This window comes from Henckelia pumila, unplaced genomic scaffold (genome assembly GCF_033568475.1).
Source record: "Henckelia pumila isolate YLH828 unplaced genomic scaffold, ASM3356847v2 CTG_19:::fragment_3, whole genome shotgun sequence".
NCBI lineage: Eukaryota > Viridiplantae > Streptophyta > Magnoliopsida > Lamiales > Gesneriaceae > Henckelia > Henckelia pumila.
In genome coordinates this window covers 197,946-220,446 of record NW_027331777.1, presented here as the reverse complement: position 1 = coordinate 220,446, position 22,501 = coordinate 197,946, and the positions used below count along the sequence as shown (strand labels likewise).

The 22,501-nt window shown below is 38.9% G+C and overlaps 1 pseudogene; it reads right to left on the bottom strand.

The window, feature by feature from the left end:
• LOC140870740 (uncharacterized) overlaps positions 1 to 22,501 on the bottom strand; it is a 68,531-nt pseudogene that overhangs the window by 29,866 nt on the left and 16,164 nt on the right.

The window sequence follows — 22,501 nt, the reverse complement described above, 5'->3', positions numbered from 1 at the left end:
GGGTATCAAAAATTTACGATTAAATTGTGCGTGTAAAAATTAAATAACAATTAAATTTTTACCTTGAATCTCGAAACGAGATTATGGACACCAACAGATAACTCTGCTTTTGTTGTATATCCCAGGAACTGATGGACGAACAATTCTTCAATCAGGTCCACGAACAGAATTCGAATCCCTCTGATAGATTGCACTAGAAAATCTATCAGAAGTTTCTACGAAGAGAATTAACGAATTTGATCCGTTAAACCAGACTGCAAATTCGAAATTCACAGACTGGATTTCAGAGAGAAAAACACAGAGAGGGGGCGGCCACTCTAGGTCTCAAAACCCTAGTGTTCGAAAATTATGAGCCTTCTGTTGTGTAATTTCTGTACTGCAATAACTTATTTATAATGTGGGCTGCTAACAGCTTAGGGCCCATTAGTCATAAGTTCAAGCCTGACAAGCAAAGCCCGCATGTTCAAAAATTAATATAAAATTCATCGTGACTCAGATTGATAAACCAATTTCACCAATGTGCACAGAAACCATTTCTGCATCTTTTAAAGTCAAGATAAATTTTCTGAATCCGAATTCAGTGATTTCCAAAAATGTCCATCCCTATGTCATTTTATGAAATCTTACTCTTCTAATCTGATATAAGAAGTCCCACTTATTTATTCACTAAATTTAACTCTTTAAATTTAATTATCTCAAAGGGGATTAAAAATCCATTACTTGTGTGACCCTCAATGGTTCAGGGATACAGCTAGCCGTGGGCTCACAACTCCTTGTGACTCGGAACAACATTTTCCGACTTGCCCATCGAATCATGGTAAGAGCGCCTAGCAACATCCCCCCATGATTCCCTAGGTATCACTGATAGTGCCTGCAAGAACCAATAGATTTTGGTTAGCGTACAGTACGGTCCCTTCATCCATATATCCCGATCGAATCAACAACCATTGGTAAATCGAGAGTCGTTCGAGATTCGATAACTATGCAATGCATCTTGAAGATCAAATAGTGACATCGCATGTGCTACTAAGAAACCATTTCTTAAAACACATCATGTACTCTGGCCAGAGATTCGTCACACTAATATCTCCTCAGATTGCATAGGATATCCACACTAGCAAGTATGTGGTGAATCCTTGACAACAAAGCATCGACTCCTATATGTGTCGTAACTGTACCCAATCCCGACACCTGATGACCCCAATAGAGTCGGTAAACGAGTCAAAATACAGTACTAGCATATAGAGTCTCAATGATGTTTCAAGTAGTAAGGACTAATGGTGTACAACCAAAACCGCGGACTTTATCCACTCGATAAGTGATAACCACTTGGAAAGTCCGGATAGGGTAGTTCGATCATTCATCGTATGAATATCCATTTGCATGCTTTGAACATCTCTATGTTCCATACCAATGAAACGTGGTACTCGGCATCGCAAATGCTAGTCTCAATCTCGAGCGATCCTTATCCTTATTAACGGACGGCTCAATCGACTAGGAACTGTTTAGAATATACAGTGACTATAAGATGTGTTTCATGATAGTCATCCCCATGTGCCACCACATCTTACATACACTATAGTATATTCAAGGTCTTCATCTAAACATCTTATAGTATGTCACAACATAATAATATGATAAAAGATAAAGTAAATGTCATTATAAAAGTGTAAATTATATTAAACAAAAGATTGTTTATACATAGAGTCATAAAAGCCCTTAGCCACAAGTTGGCTCACCGGGCACCCACTCTTGATCTCACAGTCATAATCTTTCAACAGATCCATCCAACGACGTTGCCTCATGTTCAACTCAGCTTGAGTGAACAGATACTTCAAACTCTTATGATCGGTGAAGATCTTAAATCGTTCTCCGTACAAATAGTGACGCCGTATCTTCAAGGCAAAGACAATGGCTGCAAGCTCTAATTCATGAACGGGATAGTTCTCCTCGTAAGTCTTCAGCTGTCTAGAATCATACGCAATCACGTGGCCGTTCTGAGTCAACACACACCCCAAACCCTGGAGAGAAGCATCAGTGAAGACTACAAAACCACCTGATCCAGACGGCAAAGCAAGAACTGGAGCTGTCGCCAAACGACGTCTCAACTCACGGAAACTGTCTTCACAAGCATCAGACCACACGAAAGAAACATCTTTCTTCGTCAACTGAGTCAAAGGCTTAGCTATCTGAGAGAAGTTCTCCACAAAACATCAGTAGTTTCTTGCTAAACCAAGGAAACTACGAATCTCAGAAGCTGTAGTCGGACGCGACCAATTCAAAATAGCCTCTGTCTTGCTAGGGTCAACAGATATGCCCTCCTGAGAAATGACATGACCAAGGAACACAACTCGGTCAATCCAGAAGTCACACTTGCTCAACTTCGTGTACAACCATCTCTCTCTCAAGACCTGCAATACAGTATAGAGATGATAGGCATGTTCATCCATGTTGCGAGAATATACCAAAATATCATCGATGAACACTACCACGAACTTATCTAGAAAATCTCGGAAAACTCTGTTCATCAGATCCATAAAAACAGCTGGAGCATTCGTCAGACCAAACGGCATCACTAGAAACTCATAGTGCCCATAGCGCGTACGGAATACTGTCTTAGGAACATCCTCCTGTCGAACTCGCAACTGATGATACCGAGACCGAAGATCAATCTTCGAATAGACAGAAGTACCCTGTAACTGATCAAAGAGATCATCTTCACACATCCTTGGACTTTTCCATGTTTAAAGCCTTTGTCTTGTTCTTCTTCTCGGGTCCGGTTTTCTTGGATGGGGCAGAACATTTCTTACCCTGTGTATTTGGCCCCTTCTTAGCAGAAGAAGAGGAGCCCACCAAGAGAACCGGTTTATCCTTCTTTAAAGTGGCTTCATAAGTTACAAGCATATTGACCATCTCTTCAAGGGAGGCCTCTATCTTGTTCATATTGAAATTCACCACAAAACCGTCAAACGATGAAGGAAGAGAGAGAAGTAATAAGTCCACATTGAGTTCATGCTCCAATACCAAATCAAGCGTTACCAACTTCTGAATGAGCCAAATCACGCGTACCCCATGATCACGGACCGAAGTCCCTTCACGAATGCGACACGTCATTAACTCTTTTACAGTAGCAAACCTTTCAGCTCTCGATTGAGCCCCAAAAAGTTCCTTGAGTTGTACGTGAATGTCAGCAGCATTCACAGTATCCTCAAATCGCCTCTGGAGTTCATCAGACATCGAAGCTTGCATATAGCATTTGGCCTTGATATCATGGTCCCACCATTTATCAAGTTTGGCCAACTCTTCCGGACTTATATCAGCTGGTGCTTCCTTCGGAGGAGATTTTTCTAACACGTAGAGCATCTTCTCCGAGGTCAAGACAATCTTCAACTTACGGAACCATTCCGTATAGTTTGCGCCAGTCAGTTTATTTTGTTCGAGAATAGAGAATAGTGGATTGCGCGAATTCATCTTAATGAAATACTGAAAAGAAACAGACAATAATCAGTGATTGTTTAATTAATTTACTAAGACATAAAATAGGCAAAATTTATTTTATGAATCTCACTCCCACTATTTTAACGATTTCACTACCCTCTAGTGAAAACGAGAAACATTTTCTTTAGTGGGAACATGGAGTCCAATTGACAAACTATAGTCCCGAATAATATCAGCCAACCATAATTTTCAAAAGGTAGAGCCCAATTGCTTCCAAAGCAACCTCCATGTTTTTACCTCATGTCCAATAAGGGCCCAATAATATGACGCCGTTTATTGTGACATGTCGAGATGACCCATCAATATTAAATTGTGATGGACGGTCGCCATGTGGATCCCTAATAATATGAGCAAATCCCATGGGAGTTCCACCCAACTTACAACATGTCTCGATCCAATGTACAGCTTTCCGACGAACGGGCCCCCCAATAATATGAGCCGGACCGTATCCGCGGGTAGCATCTCATACATTGATCGTTGATGGAAGGTAGGAACATTTAAACAATATTTAAATTTCCTTTATTTATCTTGATATCAATTTTAAATCATATTTAAAATGAGGGATTTTAATTTTTGAAAATTTGTCTCATCATTTAAAATTTGTATGCTTGCGGGATTCATACAATTTAGTCTAAACATGCATACAACGATAATATCATATATTATATTTTAGGATGATCGATTCCATTACTAATCGACCCGTGGTTGCCAATCACGAGTCTAAGTCCAATCCTAGGTGATATGCAAGTATGCAATGCAATCCTATTACATTGTGCTTCCAATTTACATTTCTTCAGTCTTTATCATTGCTTGCTGGTCCCACCTCCATCTTCAAAAACTCCCACTATTTCTAGTTAATTTACAATAAATTACTATGACAAATAAAGGGATACATTGTAGGGGTGGGAACGGGCCATAAACCAAGCCCACTTTTATTACATATGACAATTCATATTGGGCCATAAACCAGGCCCATTAATAAATCCAACAACAATAAAAACAAATGTAAATTCCCTAACATACACCTACAAAATTGGTCATGGCAATCGATCATCCTTATCCAATAATATTTAATTCAAAATTAATTTATTGGATAACATGCAATGGCAATTAAATTAAAAAGGATAAAATCATATTCCATATATAAAATCTTATTTTACATACAAAATCATATTTTATCTTTTTATCAAATAAAATCATATCTTACATATAAAATCAAATTTTATACATAAAATCATATTTTACTTAATATTTCCATAAGATCATATCTTATCATCAATTGTACCAAAAATAATTAATTTCATAAAATCTGATTTAACGGATAAAATCTATAAATTTTCCAAAAAATTCAAATTTATCCAAAAATCAATTTTAAAATTTTCGGACTCGAACAATTCGATCCGACGCCTCGTGGACCAATCAAAAACAATTTTCGATCGGACCAAAAATAGAATTTTAACATATTAAAATTTTAATTAAAAATAAAAATTAATTTTCCCGGGCCGCCCGGGACGATCCCGGGCAGCCCGCGCCCCAAAAGGGGCTCGGGCCGGGCAGTCCATCGCTGCCCCTTGGGCAGCAACGATCGCTGCCCGTGTTTTGCCCGTCAAAAATTTAATTTTAAAAATTTGTTTTGTTTCAAAAACCGAGGCTTAAAAATTTTTGTACAATCGATTAATTTAATCGCTTGATCTGAGCAACCTGGCTCTGATACCACTGTTGGAAAACGGTGTTCAGATCAATCAGAATTGATACCCCGTGCAGCGGAAGTTTTAAAATTTTATATGGAACGATTCCATATCATGGGTATCAAAACTTTACGATTAAATTGTGCGTGTAAAAATTAAATAACAATTAAATTTTTACCTTGAATCTCGAAACGAGATTATGGACACCAACAGATAACTCTGCTCTTGTTGTATATCCCAGGAACTGATGGACGAACAATTCTTCAATCAGGTCCACGAACAGAATTCGAATCCCTCTGATAGATTGCACTAGAAAATCTATCAGAAGTTTCTACGAAGAGAATTAACGAATTTGATCCGTTAAACCAGACTGCAAATTCGAAATTCACAGACTGGATTTCAGAGAGAAAAACACAGAGAGGGGGCGGCCACTCTAGGTCTCAAAACCCTAGTGTTCGAAAATTATGAACCTTCTGTTGTGTAATTTTTGTACTGCAATAACTTATTTATAATGTGGGCTGCTAACAGCTTAGGGTCCATTAGTCATAAGTTCAAGCCTGACAAGCAAAGCCCGCATGTTCAGAAATTAATATAAAATTCATCGTGACTCAGATTGATAAACCAATTTCACCAATGTGCACAGAAACCATTTCTGCATCTTTTAAAGTCAAGATAAATTTTCTGAATCCGAATTCAGTGATTTCCAAAAATGTCCATCCCTATGTCATTTTAGGAAATCTTACTCTTCTACTCTGATATAAGAAGTCCCACTTCTTTATTCACTAAATTTAACTCTTTAAATTTAATTATCTCAACGGAGATTAAAAATCCATTACTTGTGTGACCCTCAATGGTTCAGGGATACAGCTAGCCGTGGGCTCACAACTCCTTGTGACTCGGAACAACAATTTCCGATTTGCCCATCGAATCATGGTAAGAGCGCCTAGAAACATCGCCCCATGATTCCCTAGGTATCACTGATAGTGCCTGCAAGAACCAATAGATTTTGGTTAGCGTACAGTACGGTCCCTTCATCCATATATCCCAATCGAATCAACAACCATTGGTAAATCGAGAGTCGTTCGAGATTCGATAACTATGCAATGCATCTTGAAGATCAAATAGTGACATCGCATGTGCTACTAAGAAACCATTTCTTAAAACACATCATATACTCTGGCCAGAGATTCGTCACACTAATATCTCCTCAGATTGCATAGGATATCCACACTAGCAAGTATGTGGTGAATCCTTGACAACAAAGCATCGACTCCTATATGTGTCGTAACTGTACCCAATCCCGACACCTGATGACCCCAATAGAGTCGGTAAACGAGTCAAAGTACAGTACTAGCATATAGAGTCTCAATGATGTTTCAAGTAGTAAGGACTAATGGTGTACAACCAAAACCGCGGACTTTATCCACTCGATAAGTGATAACCACTTGGAAAGTCCGGATAGGGTAGTTCGATCATTCATCGTATGAATATCCATTTGCATGCTTTGAACATCTCTATGTTCCATACCAATGAAACGTGGTACTCGGCATCGCAAATGCTAGTCTCAATCTCGAGCGATCCTTATCCTTATTAACGGACGGCTCAATCGACTAGGAACTGTTTAGAATATACAGTGACTATAAGATGTGTTTCATGATAGCCATCCCCATGTGCCACCACATCTTACATACACTATAGTATATTCAAGGTCTTCATCTAAACATCTTATAGTATGTCACAACATAATAATATGATAAAAGATAAAGTAAACGCCATTATAAAAGTGTAAATTATATTAAACAAAAGATTGTTTATACATAGAGTCATAAAAGCCCTTAGCCACAAGTTGGCTCACCGGGCACCCACTCTTTCAATACGCCTCCGGATTAGATTTTCCATGAAACGCTGTAATTTTCATCTTAATGCTACTAATATTCCCATCCTTCCTACTGCCCTCCGTATATTTTCCATGCACCGATTCTCGCCTATGCCTACCCCCATGTACTCTTCTCTTCCCATCCCAATTTTCATCAAAATGTTGGAAAACGGTGTTCAGATCAATCAGAATTGATACCCCGTGCAGCGAAAGTTTTAAAATTTTATATGGAACGATTCCATATCATGGGTATCAAAACTTTACGATTAAATTGTGCGTGTAAAAATTAAATAACAATTAAATTTTTACCTTGAATCTCGAAACGAGATTATGGACACCAACAGATAACTCTGCTCTTGTTGTATATCCCAGGAACTGATGGACGAACAATTCTTCAATCAGGTCCACGAACAGAAGTTTAATCCCTCTGATAGACTGCACTAGAAAGTCTATCAGAAGTTTCTACGATGAGAATTAACGAATTTGATCCGTTAAACCAGACTGCAAATTCAAAATTCACAGGCTGGATTTTCTGACAGAGAGAGGAGAGGGGCGGCGGCCACTAGAGAGAAAACCCTAGTGTTTTTGAAAATTATGCCTTCTGTTGTATAATTTCTGTACTGCAATAACTTATTTATAATGTGGGCTGCTAACAGCTTAGGGCCCATTAGTCATAAGTTCAAGCCTGACAAGCAAAGCCCGCATGTTCAGAAATTAATATAAAATTCATCGTGACTCAGATTGATAAACCAATTTCACCAATGTGCACAGAAACCATTTCTGCATCTTTTAAAGTAAAGATAAATTTTCTGAATCCGAATTCAGTGATTTCCAAAAATGCCCATCCCTATGTCATTTTAGGAAATCTTACTCTTCTACTCTGATATAAGAAGTCCCACTTCTTTATTCACTAAATTTAACTCTTTAAATTTAATTATCTCAACGGGGATTAAAAATCCATTACTTGTGTGACCCTCAATGGTTCAGAGATACAGCTAGCCGTGGGCTCACAACTCCTTGTGACTCGGAACAACATTTTCCGACTTGCCCATCGAATCATGGTAAGAGCGCCTAGCAACATCGCCCCATGATTCCCTAGGTATCATTGATAGTGCCTGCAAGAACCAATAGATTTTGGTTAGCGTACAGTACGGTCCCTTCATCCATATATCCCGATCGAATCAACAACCATTGGTAAATCGAGAGTCGTTCGAGATTCGATAACTATGCAATGCATTTTGAAGATCAAATAGTGACATCGCATGTGCTACTAAGAAACCATTTCTTAAAACACATCATGTACTCTGGCCAGAGATTCATCACACTAATATCTCCTCAGATTGCATAGGATATCCACACTAGCAAGTATGTGGTGAATCCTTGACAACAAAGCATCGACTCCTATATGTGTCGTAACTGTACCCAATCCCGACACCTGATGACCCCAATAGAGTCGGTAAACAAGTCAAAATACAGTACTAGCATATAGAGTCTCAATGATGTTTCAAGTAGTAAGGACTAATGGTGTACAAACAAAACCGCGGACTTTATCCACTCGATAAGTGATAACCACTTGGAAAGTCCGGATAGGGTAGTTCGATCATTCATCGTATGAATATCCATTTGCATGCTTTGAACATCTCTATGTTCCATACCAATGAAACGTGGTACTCGGCATCGCAAATGCTAGTCTCAATCTCGAGCGATCCTTATCCTTATTAACGGACGGCTCAATCGACTAGGATTTGTTTAGAATATACAGTGACTATAAGATGTGTTTCATGATAGCCATCCCCATGTGCCACCACATCTTACATACACTATAGTATATTCAAGGTCTTCATCTAAACATCTTATAGTATGTCACAACATAATAATATGATAAAAGATAAAGTAAACGCCATTATAAAAGTGTAAATTATATTAAACAAAAGATTGTTTATACATAGAGTCATAAAAGCCCTTAGCCACAAGTTGGCTCACCGGGCACCCACTCTTTCAATCTCCCACTTGCCCTAAAGCCAACTAGTCATACTACGCAGTCCCATTGCTTCGCGATGTTTGTCAAATAATGGTCCTGGCAAGGGCTTAGTAAGTGGATCAACGATATTGTCTGCAGAGGCCACTCTCTCGACAGTGATGTCTCCTCTTTCCACGATCTTCCGGATGATGTGGTATTTTCTCAGTACGTGTTTGGATCTTTGATGAGACCTTGGTTCCTTTGCCTGAGCAACGGCACCCGTGTTGTCACAGTACACCGGGGCTGGACCAACAGCTTCAGGAATAACGCCCAACTCTTGGACGAAATTCCTCATCCAAACGGCCTCTTTAGCAGCAGCTGATGCCGCAATGTATTCTGCCTCAGTGGTGGAATCTGCTGTGGTGTCCTGCTTGGAACTCTTCCAAGAGACAGCACCGCCATTGAGCATGAACACAAATCCAGAGGTTGACTTCGAGTCATCCACGTCACTTTGGAAGCTAGAGTCGGTATAGCCTTCCAATTTCAGTTCTCTTCCTCCATATACCATGAACATATTCTTAGTCCTTCGTAAGTACTTAAGAATGTCCTTCACGGCTTTCCAATGCATTTGACCGGGATTGGCTTGATATCTGCTCGTGACACTCAGAGCAAATGCTACATCCGGTCTGGTAGATATCATCCCATACATGATACTACCTATGGCTGACGCATATGGTACATGTGTCATTTTCTCTATCTCTTCATCAGTCTTGGGACACATGGACTTGGATAGAGAAACTCCATGACACATAGGTAGATATCCTCTCTTGGACCCATCCATTGAAAACCTTTTCAATATAGTGTCGATGTAGGTAGCTTGAGTGAGTCCTATCATTCTCTTAGATCTATCTCTATAGATCTGTATCCCTAGAATATAGGATGCCTCACCCAAATCCTTCATCGAGAATCTACCTGATAACCATATCTTTGTTGACTGCAACATCTCTACGTCATTCCCAATGAGTAGGATGTCATCAACATAAAGTACTAAGAATGTTACGGCATCCTTAACTACTTTTTTGTACACGCATGGTTCCTCCGGGTTCTTGATGAAACCAAAATCCTTTATTGTTTCATCAAATTTCTGGTTCCAACTTCTTGATGCTTGTTTTAGACCATAAATTGATCTCTGAAGCTTGCATACCTTATGCTCGCTTCCCATGGAGGTGAATCCTTCAGGCTGCATCATATAGATTTCTTCATTAATGTTTCCATTAAGAAATGCAGTCTTCACATCTATTTGTCATATCTCATAGTCATACCATGCTGCTATGGCAATTAGGATTCTTATGGACTTGAACATTGCGACTGGTGAAAAGGTTTCATCATAGTCAACTCTTTGTCTTTGAGTATAACCTTTTGCAACCAATCGTGCCTTATAGGTCAACACCTTGCCATCATGCCCAAGTTTTCTTTTGTAAATCCATTTACATCCTATTGGAATAATTCCATCACGAGGATCTACTAAAGACCAAACTTGGTTTGAATGCATCGAGTCTATTTCCGACTGCATTGCTTCAAGCCATAAATTAGAATCCGCATCAGAAATTGCTTCCTTGAAGTTTCTTGGATCACATCCAATGTTGGGTTCACTTTGATCCCCTTCAAGAAGAAAACCATATCTAATAGGAAGCCTAGAAGTCCTCTCGGATCTTCTAGTAATAGGCGTGTCAATCAATGGTTCCTGAGGTGTAGGATCATTATTTTGTATCTTGGGTTCTTCTCGAATTTCTTCGAGTTCCATCTTCTTGCCTTTCTTATCCAATAAGAACTCCTTCTCCAAGAAGGTGGCATTCCTTGAAACAAACACTTTTGTTTCAGTAGGATGATAGAAATAATATCCAATTGAATTCTTCGGATACCCTACAAAATAACATAAGGTGGATCGACTATCCAACTTATCTCCCACTGTCTGCTTCACGTAAGCAGGACATCCCCAAATCCTCAAGTACGAATACTTAGGAGCTTTGCCATTCCATAACTCGTATGGTGTTTTGTTCACTGCTTTAGTGTGAACATTGTTCAACAACAATACCGCCATTTCAAGAGCATAGCCCCAAAATGAAGGTGGGAGCTCAGTGAAGCTCATTATGGATCGAACCATGTCCAACAAAGTTCGATTGCGACACTCCGAAACACCATTAAGCTGAGGTGTCATAGGAGGAGTCCACTGAGAGAGAATCCCATTCTCTTTTAGATAGTCCAAAAACTCGGTACTTAAGTATTCTCCACCTCGATCCGATCGAAGTGCCTTAATACTTTTATCTAGTTTGTTTTCTACTTCAGCCTTGAATTCTTTGAACCTTTCAAATGCTTCAGACTTATATTTCATTAAATATAAATACCCATACCTTGAATAATCATCAATAAAGGTAATGAAGTAGGTGTGGCCAAATTGAGTACCAATTCTAAATGGACCGCAAACATCTGTATGGATCAAATCCAACAGATTTTGACTACGCTCAGGTTTTCCTTTGAAAGGAGATTTAGTCATTTTTCCTTTTAGGCGGGACTCACAAGTAGGTAGAGAGTTAATATCAGACATATCAAACATGCCCTCTCCCACTAGCTTGTTCATCCTACTTGAGGAAATATGACCTAGCCTAGCATGCCAAAGGTTTGCCGGGTTTTGACTATCGTTTTTCCTTTTAATTGTTGTTACCGGTTTATCAACATAATTTATTGGAACGTCTTTTAATTTTAAGTTATATAGATCGTTTTCAAGTTGTCCATTTCCAATCAAACATTCATTCTTGTAAATATTGCAAATCTCATTCACAAAATTGCAAGAAAAACCATCTCTATCAAGCATAGAAACAGAAATAATGTTTTTAATCAAGTTTGGAACAAATAAAACATCTCTCAAAAGTAACTTAAAATCGTTCTGCAAAATTAAATAAACGTCTCCCACAGCTTTGGCTTCAACTCTAGAACCATTTCCGAGCCTCAGCTGGGTCTCACCCATTCTAAGCTTGCGACTTCTTGTCATCACCTGCAAATCATTGCAAATGTGAGATCCACATCCGGTATCCAATACCCAAGAAGTAGTATTAAGTGAAACATTTATTTCAATATAAAACATACCCTTCGCAGTTCGCAACTGCTCTAGATATTTCTTGCAGTTACATTTCCAATGACCGGGTTTCTTGCAGTGATCGCAAACATCCTTGGACTTTTCCATGTTTAAAGCCTTTGTCTTGTTCTTCTTCTCGGGTCCGGTTTTCTTAGATGGGGTAGAACGTTTCTTACCCTTTGTACTTGGCCCCTTCTTAGCAGAAGAAGAGGAGCCCACCAAGAGAACCGGTTTATCCTTCTTTAAAGTGGCTTCATAAGTTACAAGCATATTGATCATCTCTTCAAGGGAGGCCTCTATCTTGTTCATATTGAAATTCACCACAAAACCGTCAAACGATGAAGGAAGAGAGAGAAGTAATAAGTCCACATTGAGTTCATGCTCCAATACCAAATCAAGCGTTACCAACTTCTGAATGAGCCAAATCACGCGTACCCCATGATCACGGACCGAAGTCCCTTCACGCATGCGACACGTCATTAACTTTTTTACAGTAGCGAACCTTTCAGCTCTCGATTGAGCCCCAAAAAGTTCCTTGAGTTGCACGTGAATGTCAGCAGCATTCACGGTATCCTCAAATCGCCTCTGGAGTTCATCAGACATCGAAGCTTGCATATAGCATTTTGCCTTGATATCATGGTCCCACCATTTATCAAGTTTGGCCAACTCTTCCGGACTTATATCAGCTGGTGCTTCCTTCGGAGGAGATTTTTCTAACACGTAGAACATCTTCTCCGAGGTCAAGACAATCTTCAACTTACGGAACCATTCCGTATAGTTTGCGCCAGTCAGTTTATTTTGTTCGAGAATAGAGAATAGTGGATTGCGCGAATTCATCTTAATGAAATACTGAAAAGAAACAGACAATAATCAGTGATTGTTTAATTAATTTACTAAGACATAAAATAGGCAAAATTTATTTTATGAATCTCACTCCCACTATTTTAACGATTTCACTACCCTCTAGTGAAAACGAGAAACATTTTCTTTAGTGGGAACATGGAGTCCAATTGACAAACTATAGTCCCGAATAATATCAGCGAACCATAATTTTCAAAAGGTAGAGCCTAATTGCTTCCAAAGCAACCTCCATGTTTTTACCTCATGTCCAATAAGGGCCCAATAATATGACGCCGTTTATTGTGACATGTCAAGATGACCCATCAATATTAAGTTGTGATGGACGGTCTCCATGTGGATCCCCAATAATATGAGCAAATCCCATGGGAGTTCCACCCAACTTACAACATGTGTCGATCCAATGTACAGCTTTCCGACGAACGGGCCCCCCCAATAATATGAGCCGGACCGTATCCGCGGGTAGCATCTCATACATTGATCGTTGATGGAAGGTAGGAACATTTAAACAATATTTAAATTTCCTTTATTTATCTTGATATCAATTTTAAATCATATTTAAAATAAGAGATTTTAATTTTTTTTGAAAATTTGTCTCATCATTTAAAATTTGTACGCTTGCGGGATTCATACAATTTAGTCTAAACATGCATACAACGATAATATCATATATTATATTTTAGGATGATCGATTCCATTACTAATCGACCCGTGGTTGCCAATCACGAGTCTAAGTCCAATCCTAGGTAATATGCAAGTATGCAATGCAATCCTATTACATTGTGCTTCCAATTTACATTTCTTCAGCCTTTATTGTCTGCTGGGCCCACCTCCGTCTTCAAATCTTCATCTCCCACTAAGTATAATGTATTTACAATAAATAACTATGACAAGTAGGGGATACATTTTAAGGGGTGGGAACGGGCCATAAACCAGGTCCACTTTTATTAGATATGACAATTCATATTGGGCCATAAACCAGGCCCATTAATAAATCCAACAACAATAAAAACAAATGTAAATTCCCTAACATCACCTACAAAATTGGTCATGGCAATCGATCATCCTTATCCAATAATATTTAATTCAAAATTAATTTATTGGATAACATGCAATGGCAATTAAATTAAAAAGGATAAAATCATATTCCATATATAAAATCTTATTTTACATACAAAATCATATTTTATCTTTTTATCAAATAAAATCATATTTTACATATAAAATCCAATTTTATACATAAAATCATATTTTACTCAATATTTCCATAAGATCATATCTTATCATCAATTGTACCAAAAATAATTAATTTCATAAAATCTGATTTAACGGATAAAATCTATAAATTTTCCAAAAATTCAAATTTATCCAAAAATCAATTTTAAAATTTTCGGACTCGAACAATTCGATCCGACGCCTCGTGGACCAATCAAAAACAATTTTCGATCGGACCAAAAATAGAATTTTAACATATTAAAATTTTAATTAAAAATAAAAAATTAATTTTCTCGGGCCGCCTGGGACGATCCCGGGCAGCCCGCGCCCCAAAAGGGGCTCGGGCCGGGCAGCCCGTCGCTGCCCCTTGGGCAGCGACAATCGCTGTCCTGGGCAGCGTCGTGCGCTGCCCTGGGCAGCGACCATCGCTGCCCGTATTTTGCCCGTCAAAAATTTAATTTTAAAAATTTGTTTTGTTTCAAAAATCGAGGCTTAAAAATTTTGTACAATCGATTACTTTAATCGCTTGATCTGAGAAACCTGGCTTTGATACCACTGTTGGAAAACGGTGTTCAGATCAATCAGAATTGATACCCGGTGCTGCGGAAGTTTTAAAATTTTATATGGAAAGATTCCATATCATGGGTATCAAAACTTTACGATTAAATTGTGCGTGTAAAAATTAAATAACAATTAAATTTTTACCTTGAATCTCGAAACGAGATTATGGACACCAACAGATAACTCTGCTCTTGTTGTATATCCCAGGAACTGATGGTCGAACAATTCTTCAATCAGGTCCACGAACAAAAATTTAATCCCTCTGATAGACTGCACTAGAAAGTCTATCAGAAGTTTCTACGATGAGAATTAACGAATTTGATCCGTTAAACCAGACTGCAAATTCGAAATTCACAGGCTGGATTTTCTGACAGAGAGAGGAGAGGGGCGGCGGCCACTAGAGAGAAAACCCTAGTGTTTTCGAAAATTATGCCTTCTGTTGTATAATTTTTGTACTGCAATAACTTATTTATAATATGGGCTGCTAACAGCTTAGGGCCCATTAGTCATAAGTTCAAGCCTGACAAGCAAAGCCCGCATGTTCAGAAATTAATATAAAATTCATCGTGACTCAGATTGATAAACCAATTTCACCAATTTGCACAGAAACCATTTCTGCATCTTTTAAAGTCAAGATAAATTTTCTGAATCCGAATTCAGTGATTTCCAAAAATGCCCATCCCTATGTCATTTTAGGAAATCTTACTCTTCTACTCTGATATAAGAAGTCCCACTTCTTTATTCACTAAATTTAACTCTTTAAATTTAATTATCTCAACGGGGATTAAAAATCCATTACTTGTGTGACCCTCAATGGTTCAGGGATACAGCTAGCCGTGGGCTCACAACTCCTTGTGACTCGGAACAACAATTTCCGACTTGCCCATCGAATCATGGTAAGAGCGCCTAGCAACATCGCCCCATGATTCCCTAGGTATCATTGATAGTGTCTGCAAGAACCAATAGATTTTGGTTAGCGTACAGTACGGTCCCTTCATCCATATATCCCGATCGAATCAACAACCATTGGTTAATCGAGAGTCGTTCGAGATTCGATAACTATGCAATGCATCTTGAAGATCAAATAGTGACATCGCATGTGCTACTAAGAAACCATTTCTTAAAACACATCATGTACTCTGGCCAAAGATTCGTCACACTAATATCTCCTCAGATTGCATAGGATATCCACACTAGCAAGTATGTGGTGAATCCTTGACAACAAAGCATCGACTCCTATATGTGTCGTAACTGTACCCAATCCCGACACCTGATGACCCCAATAGAGTCGGTAAACGAGTCAAAGTACAGTACTAGCATATAGAGTCTCAATGATGTTTCAATGAGTAAGGACTAATGGTGTACAACCAAAACCGCGGACTTTATCCACTCGATAAGTGATAACCATTTGGAAATCCGGATAGGGTAGTTCGATCATTCATCGTATGAATATCCATTTGCATGCTTTGAACATCTCTATGTTCCATACCAATGAAACGTGGTACTCGGCATCGCAAATGCTAGTCTCAATCTCGAGCGATCCTTATCCTTATTAACGGACGGCTCAATCGACTAGGAACTGTTTAGAATATACAGTGACTATAAGATGTGTTTCATGATAGCCATCCCCATGTGCCACCACATCTTACATACACTATAGTATATTCAAGGTCTTCATCTAAACATCTTATAGTATGTCACAACATAATAATATGATAAAAGATAAAGTAAACGCCATTATAAAAGTGTAAATTATATTAAACAAAAGATTGTTTATACATAGAGTCATAAAAGCCCTTAGCCACAAGTTGGCTCACCGGGCACCCACTCTTTCACAAAACTCTCCTCATCATCTTCAAAATCATTCCCCTGCCTATTTTTATTTTTTTTTCACTACCATTACTCTTTTCTAATTTACTCATCAGTTCATGAAGAGGTTCTAACTCCGATCTCATCACCCTAGTAAATTGCCCTATCAACGCCTCCATTTGAACCTTGGAAATTCCTTGGTTCACACTTTCACTATCTTTATTAGGATTCATGGTACCTGCAAGAAAATAATTAGTAATAAATGTCCTCACACAAGTTCTCATAGTTCACTCCAAATGAATCACTCAATCACTCTTTTTTTTCACTCAAATTTATGGAGAGGCTTTGATTTGTAGAATAAAATTCAAACCTTCAAGTTTAAAACTTTTAGACGCTTGAAAATTGACCAACAAAGATTGACGAAAACAAGAAATAAATTTTATGGACAAATTGACTTTGACTGCGCCCAATAATGAACAAAGACAAAGGAATTGGCCAAAAGCTACTTTCTTTACTTTATTTTTTTTTCTCAGATTTTTGGTCCCACTATTTTTTTTTGACTAGTTTTTTTTTACTCTTTTTTTTGAATTTATAACTTGTAGCACAAGAGACGAGACTTGGATAACAAGTTTGAAAAAAATGAGACAGAAATTTGATATGAGATAGACGAAGAACGAAGAACGAAGAACACGAAGAACACAAAGAACATATCTAGACGTAGATAGGATACTTACTTGATTCAAAACCTTGGCTTTGATACCAAATGATATGAATCTTGATGTGTAAGATTAGCAAACACGATTATAAATCTGAATCGCACCCTCTAATCAATAAACAAAAGATCCAAAGTTTTTCCCAATCTTTGAAACAAGTAAAATTGATAGGATTTTGGATTTCCACCTTTAATCGACTGTACGATAAAACAACAGAAATCACGACAATTGAAACCAAAGAAAACCTTCAGATAACTTGTATCTGAAAATCTTCAGTGATAAAAAATCGACAAACGCTTATAAGTAATTAAACTGGAAAAAGTTTGATTTGAAAAAGCCAAAGCAAATCTTTGAATAAAATTCTAGAGAGAATTTCAATAATTTGTGTATAAACTGAATCTGAATTATTATTAATGAAATAAACAAAAGTATTTATAGTTTAGAATAAAAAATAAAAGATAATGTAAAATATTCCCTAAAGATATCAAAGATATCATTTAGAAAGTTTCCTAGTATAATTAAAACCCTCAAAAATAGGAAAATAACATCAAAATATCAAAATCCCGAACACACACACAACACGCCAAATTGTGTGTACATTTTTGGAAAAACTCGCTCGCTCGAGCGAGAGGTACTCTGTCCCGAAAAATCAATTGAGCTCGCTCGAGCGGGCACAACTCTCGCTCGAGCGGGCACAACTCTCGCTCGAGCGAGGAACGCTCTGTCCAAAACTTTCAATGCGCTCGCTCAAGCGGCACTAGGTTGCGCTCGAGCGAGACCTCTTCTGCCTGACTTTGATTTTCTTCACTCCTTTTGACTCCCAACACTTCAAGGACGCATATGCAACTCCCAAATTGATCCTTAAGTACTCCAACTCCATCTTGGTAATTTAACATCAATATTTGAAGTGCCTTCTCGAATTTGTTAGCTCGGCTTCTCGTTATTGGCCCTTGTGGCAACTCCAAAAGATCTCGAACTCCACTTGCCACTCGATCCACATGCGAGCTATCCATGATCACATCAGCTATGCTCTGCATCAGTGTCTGTCAGTCGACCTATTCTGCTCGCAATCTACCGTCAGCTTTATTCTTGTATCCATATCATGATTTTGAAAATGAAGTTTCCCGTATGTCTACCGAACGCATCGATACATTCATACCGGAAAAACCATGTTTTGCATGAGTTAAACGACCTTATATTCAAAACCAGTCATGCCTTAGCCACTCGAGGCATTTCCTGGTTAAGGTCTATATGACAATCTCTATGTAACGCGATTTTATCTTAATTGAGCTTATTTGAGATAATCAGAGTTTCCAGAGTTAAAGAGCCGATTTTTTATTGATCGGGGTCTATTTTGAAAAATTCGGATTTTTCAGGGACTAAAACGCAAATAGTGGATTTTATATATTATCTACACTTGGTTGACTTGGTTTATCTTCTTCATCACCTCCCTTACACGCCTCCCACCATTGTTGGCCACCTCCTTTGGTTTTCAAGCTTTCAGATTTCAATCTGAGCTCGATTCGTCCGTTGAAAATTATTTCTGAAGGTAGTTTAGCGAGAGCTTCGTTATATCGTAAGTTTTTCTACGATCAGATACATTCTATTTTTTGAATGTTGTTAGAATCGTTCGAGATTCGAGTATGTTGTTCTTGGCAGAGTTCTGATCGTTTATTATCTGTCGGTTTTGAAATAGAGCGACGTTCGGAATTGTTATGATTTTTGGAAGACATTTTTCGAAAATGAGGTTTTGAGATTTGTTGGGATTGCCTTGTTATTGTTGTATTAGCATTGATACGAGTTGATATCGATATTGAACTGCTGTCTGCGTTCCTGGTTTGTTCAGTTTATAGCCGTTATGCCGCCGATTTGAGTTTTTGGAGATTTGAACCGTTTCGAGTTGTTGATCTTTGGCTTGTGAATTGATCGTCGTTGTTGATCATCCTTTTGTATCTGCATATTTTTGTTTGGAGTTTTCAAGCCTGGAGTTAACAGCTGTTGATCGTCAAGAGTTGGACGAAGATCGGTAAAGAGATTACCTTGAGCCATTGTTGTTGTTGTTGTTGTTGGATTGTTTAGTTGTTGATTAAACCTTTTATTGTAGAGTTTCCAGAGTTGGAGCTACTGCATTGAAAGGTCAAATCAGTCATCGTTAGCGGGATAGCATACTCGGGACAATTGGTTCTCGAGTTTCCTTTAAAAATCACATACTTGTATCAATACTTGTTCTAACATGAGGAACTTGTATTTTGTTGATTCATTGAGCTCTTGTTATGTGTCTTATGTTTTATGTTTTCTTATGCATTCATCTTGAGCCAACTTTGATTTCAGCGGGCATAACAACCCTTTTTGTTTTGACGGTTTGGGGGCTATACTGTGAGTGGCCTGGGTGTAGAGGTTCACCTAGAGTCAGCATACTCCTTATAGTCGCACCAAAGTCTAGGAGAGTGGGATACGTAGCACCACCTCGATTGGGAGAGTCGGTGAGTAGTTACGTGATCTCATCCTCAGGATCCCAAAAGCACAACAGCAATCCCTTGTATATCAGAATTGATATCCCTATTTTAAAGACATGCATATCATCCGTTGATTTGATTATGTTGTCTTGAAAGTATGTTGTTATTATATTACATGTATTGCTTGTTATGTTGCTTTTACTAGGAATATCATTCTCACCGGAGTTATCCGGCTGTTGCTTTGTTTTGTATGTGTACTTGGCCACAGGCGGGGCAGGATCAAGTCAGCGAAGACCTGGTTAGCATCAAGAGGGAGAGCTAGTAGTGGAACTCGGTTTAGAAGTCGTGTCAGCATGTCTATCTAGTTTGTATTAGAACATGTTTAGATCTCGAACTTCGTTGTTTATGTTGTATCAATGATGCGAGTTTTTTGGTTGCATGTTATAGCCTTGTGCGTAGTTGATCAACTCTAGAACTTCATGTATTAATCGGAGAATTTGTGATTGTAATGCATGATTGTTTTGTAAATGTATTGGACTTAATTTTCTAGCAAGTTTTCTGCTGTTTTTGCTTCAGATTTGTCACCGCTCGATCGGTGAGATTTAACCGATCGAGCGGAGGTCTTTTTGTAGTGACCCTTACCCGGATCACCTACTAAACAAAACTTAGGCATGCAATTTAACTTAATTAAACAGATATTAGAATAAAACTGCGGAAACCATAAACATTATACAATCCCAAGTAAAGAAATCTGTAATTTATCCAAATAATATACAACCAAATCGAATAGCTGTATCAATCCCAAACAACAGTAATAAAACCTAGACGAAGCTCTAGCTGGTCAACCACTGACTAGCCCCTCCTGGATCCACCCTCCTCGTCCAATCGCAAACCTGCCCCATGGAATAGGGTGTCCAGAAACACAGAGTACGAGATGTGAGCATAAAATGCTCAGTACGAGAGTATGAGTATACATGCATGCAAAGTGAACTCTCTAAAAACTCGAGGTCAAGGATCAGATAACAGAGACAGACCGGGACCTGGTATGTAGCACGATGTGCCATCGCTTCAGGAGGTGGCTCCCATACCATAATACCAGTGGATATGCCGGACCCAAATCGATGGAAGTCCAACCACTAACAGGATAGGGAAAAACCCTACTAACAGACATCTCGAAGGAGATAGATCAGTATGCAAATGAATGCAGCATAAATCAATGACATATAAACCATGCAGTCACATAATACATGCATACTCAGTCAGGATATCTCGAACAGTACTTTCGTACCTCAAATCAGTGCAAGCTCTACCAACTCTAGGTCCACGCCTATACTACTATCATTAAAGCGCTCTAAAAACCTTAACTAAGCTATTTCATACACCTAAATATTTATAGGAAGTAAAAGCTATACCTTCGTCCGTCGTTAGCTCTTTGATGTCGATGCCTCCAGAACTTGGGCACAACTCCGCTACGGCTACCAAACGCCTCGCCGACCGCTGGGTCAAGCCTAGGAAGGCTAGAACAACTTGAATAGACTAGAAAGGAGAGGGAAATACTCGGAATTGGCAATTGGAAATGAAGCCTCGGCCCTCTATTTATAGACAACGATCGGAACTTCCGATCCTTGATCGGAACGTTCGAACCTCGATCGGAACGTCCGATCCTGCCATCGGAGCTTCCAAAGATCCTGATCTGCCATGTGTCAAAATATCACTGGTTGACTCCGGATAGGGGTGATCGGAGCTTCCGGTCCTGATCGGAGCTTCCAATCTAGCCAATCGTCATGCCTGACGTAATATGATCGGAGCTTCCGATCCTGCATCGGAGCTTCCGATCCTGTTCGGAACTTCCGAACCTACCTTCGGAGCTTCCGAACTCTATTCAAGTAATTATGATTAATTCCTTAATTACTGATTTTGGTTACGGGCTACTACATTCTCCCCCACTTAAGATATTTCGTCCTCGAAATCAGATCTTAAGTACTGAATGTAATACAGAAATCAGAAACATTCTTTATTCAAATCAAACGTTTACAAGGTTTGCAACTGAATATAACTTAAGAATGAAATCAAAACAACTCAGGATGATCTTCACGCATCCTGTCCTCAAGCTCCCAAGTAGCTTCCTCAGTGCCTCGGCGCTGCCACTGAACTAAAACCAAAGGAATGACTTTGTTCCGTAAAACCTTATCCTTATAATCCAGGATACGAATAGGTTTCTCAACATAGGTCAAATCCTTGTTCACCTGAACCTCAGACCGCTGCAGAATATGAGATTCATCCGCCACATACCGTCGCAACAGAGATACATGGAACACGTCGTGAATACTGGATAGATGCGGTGGTAAAGCTAGTCGATAAGCCAAATCGCCAATGCTCTCCAAGATCCCAAACGGACCGATAAACCTGGGAGACAACTTGCCCTTAAGGCCAAATCTGAGAATCTTGCGGAAAGGTGACACTCTCAGAAACACTTTCTCACCGACATCGAACTGCAAAGGCCTACGCTTGATATTAGCATAGCTGGCCTGACGATCCTGTGCAGTCTTAATCCATTTCTTGATCTGATCGACAATGTCTACCGCCTGCTGGATAAACTCCGGTCCCTCAGCCTGTCTCTCCCCCACTTCTTCCCAGAAGAGTGGAGTACGACAACGTCACTCGTACAACGCCTCAAAAGGTGTCATCTCAATACTAGTATGATAGCTGTTGTTGTACGCGAACTCGATCAACG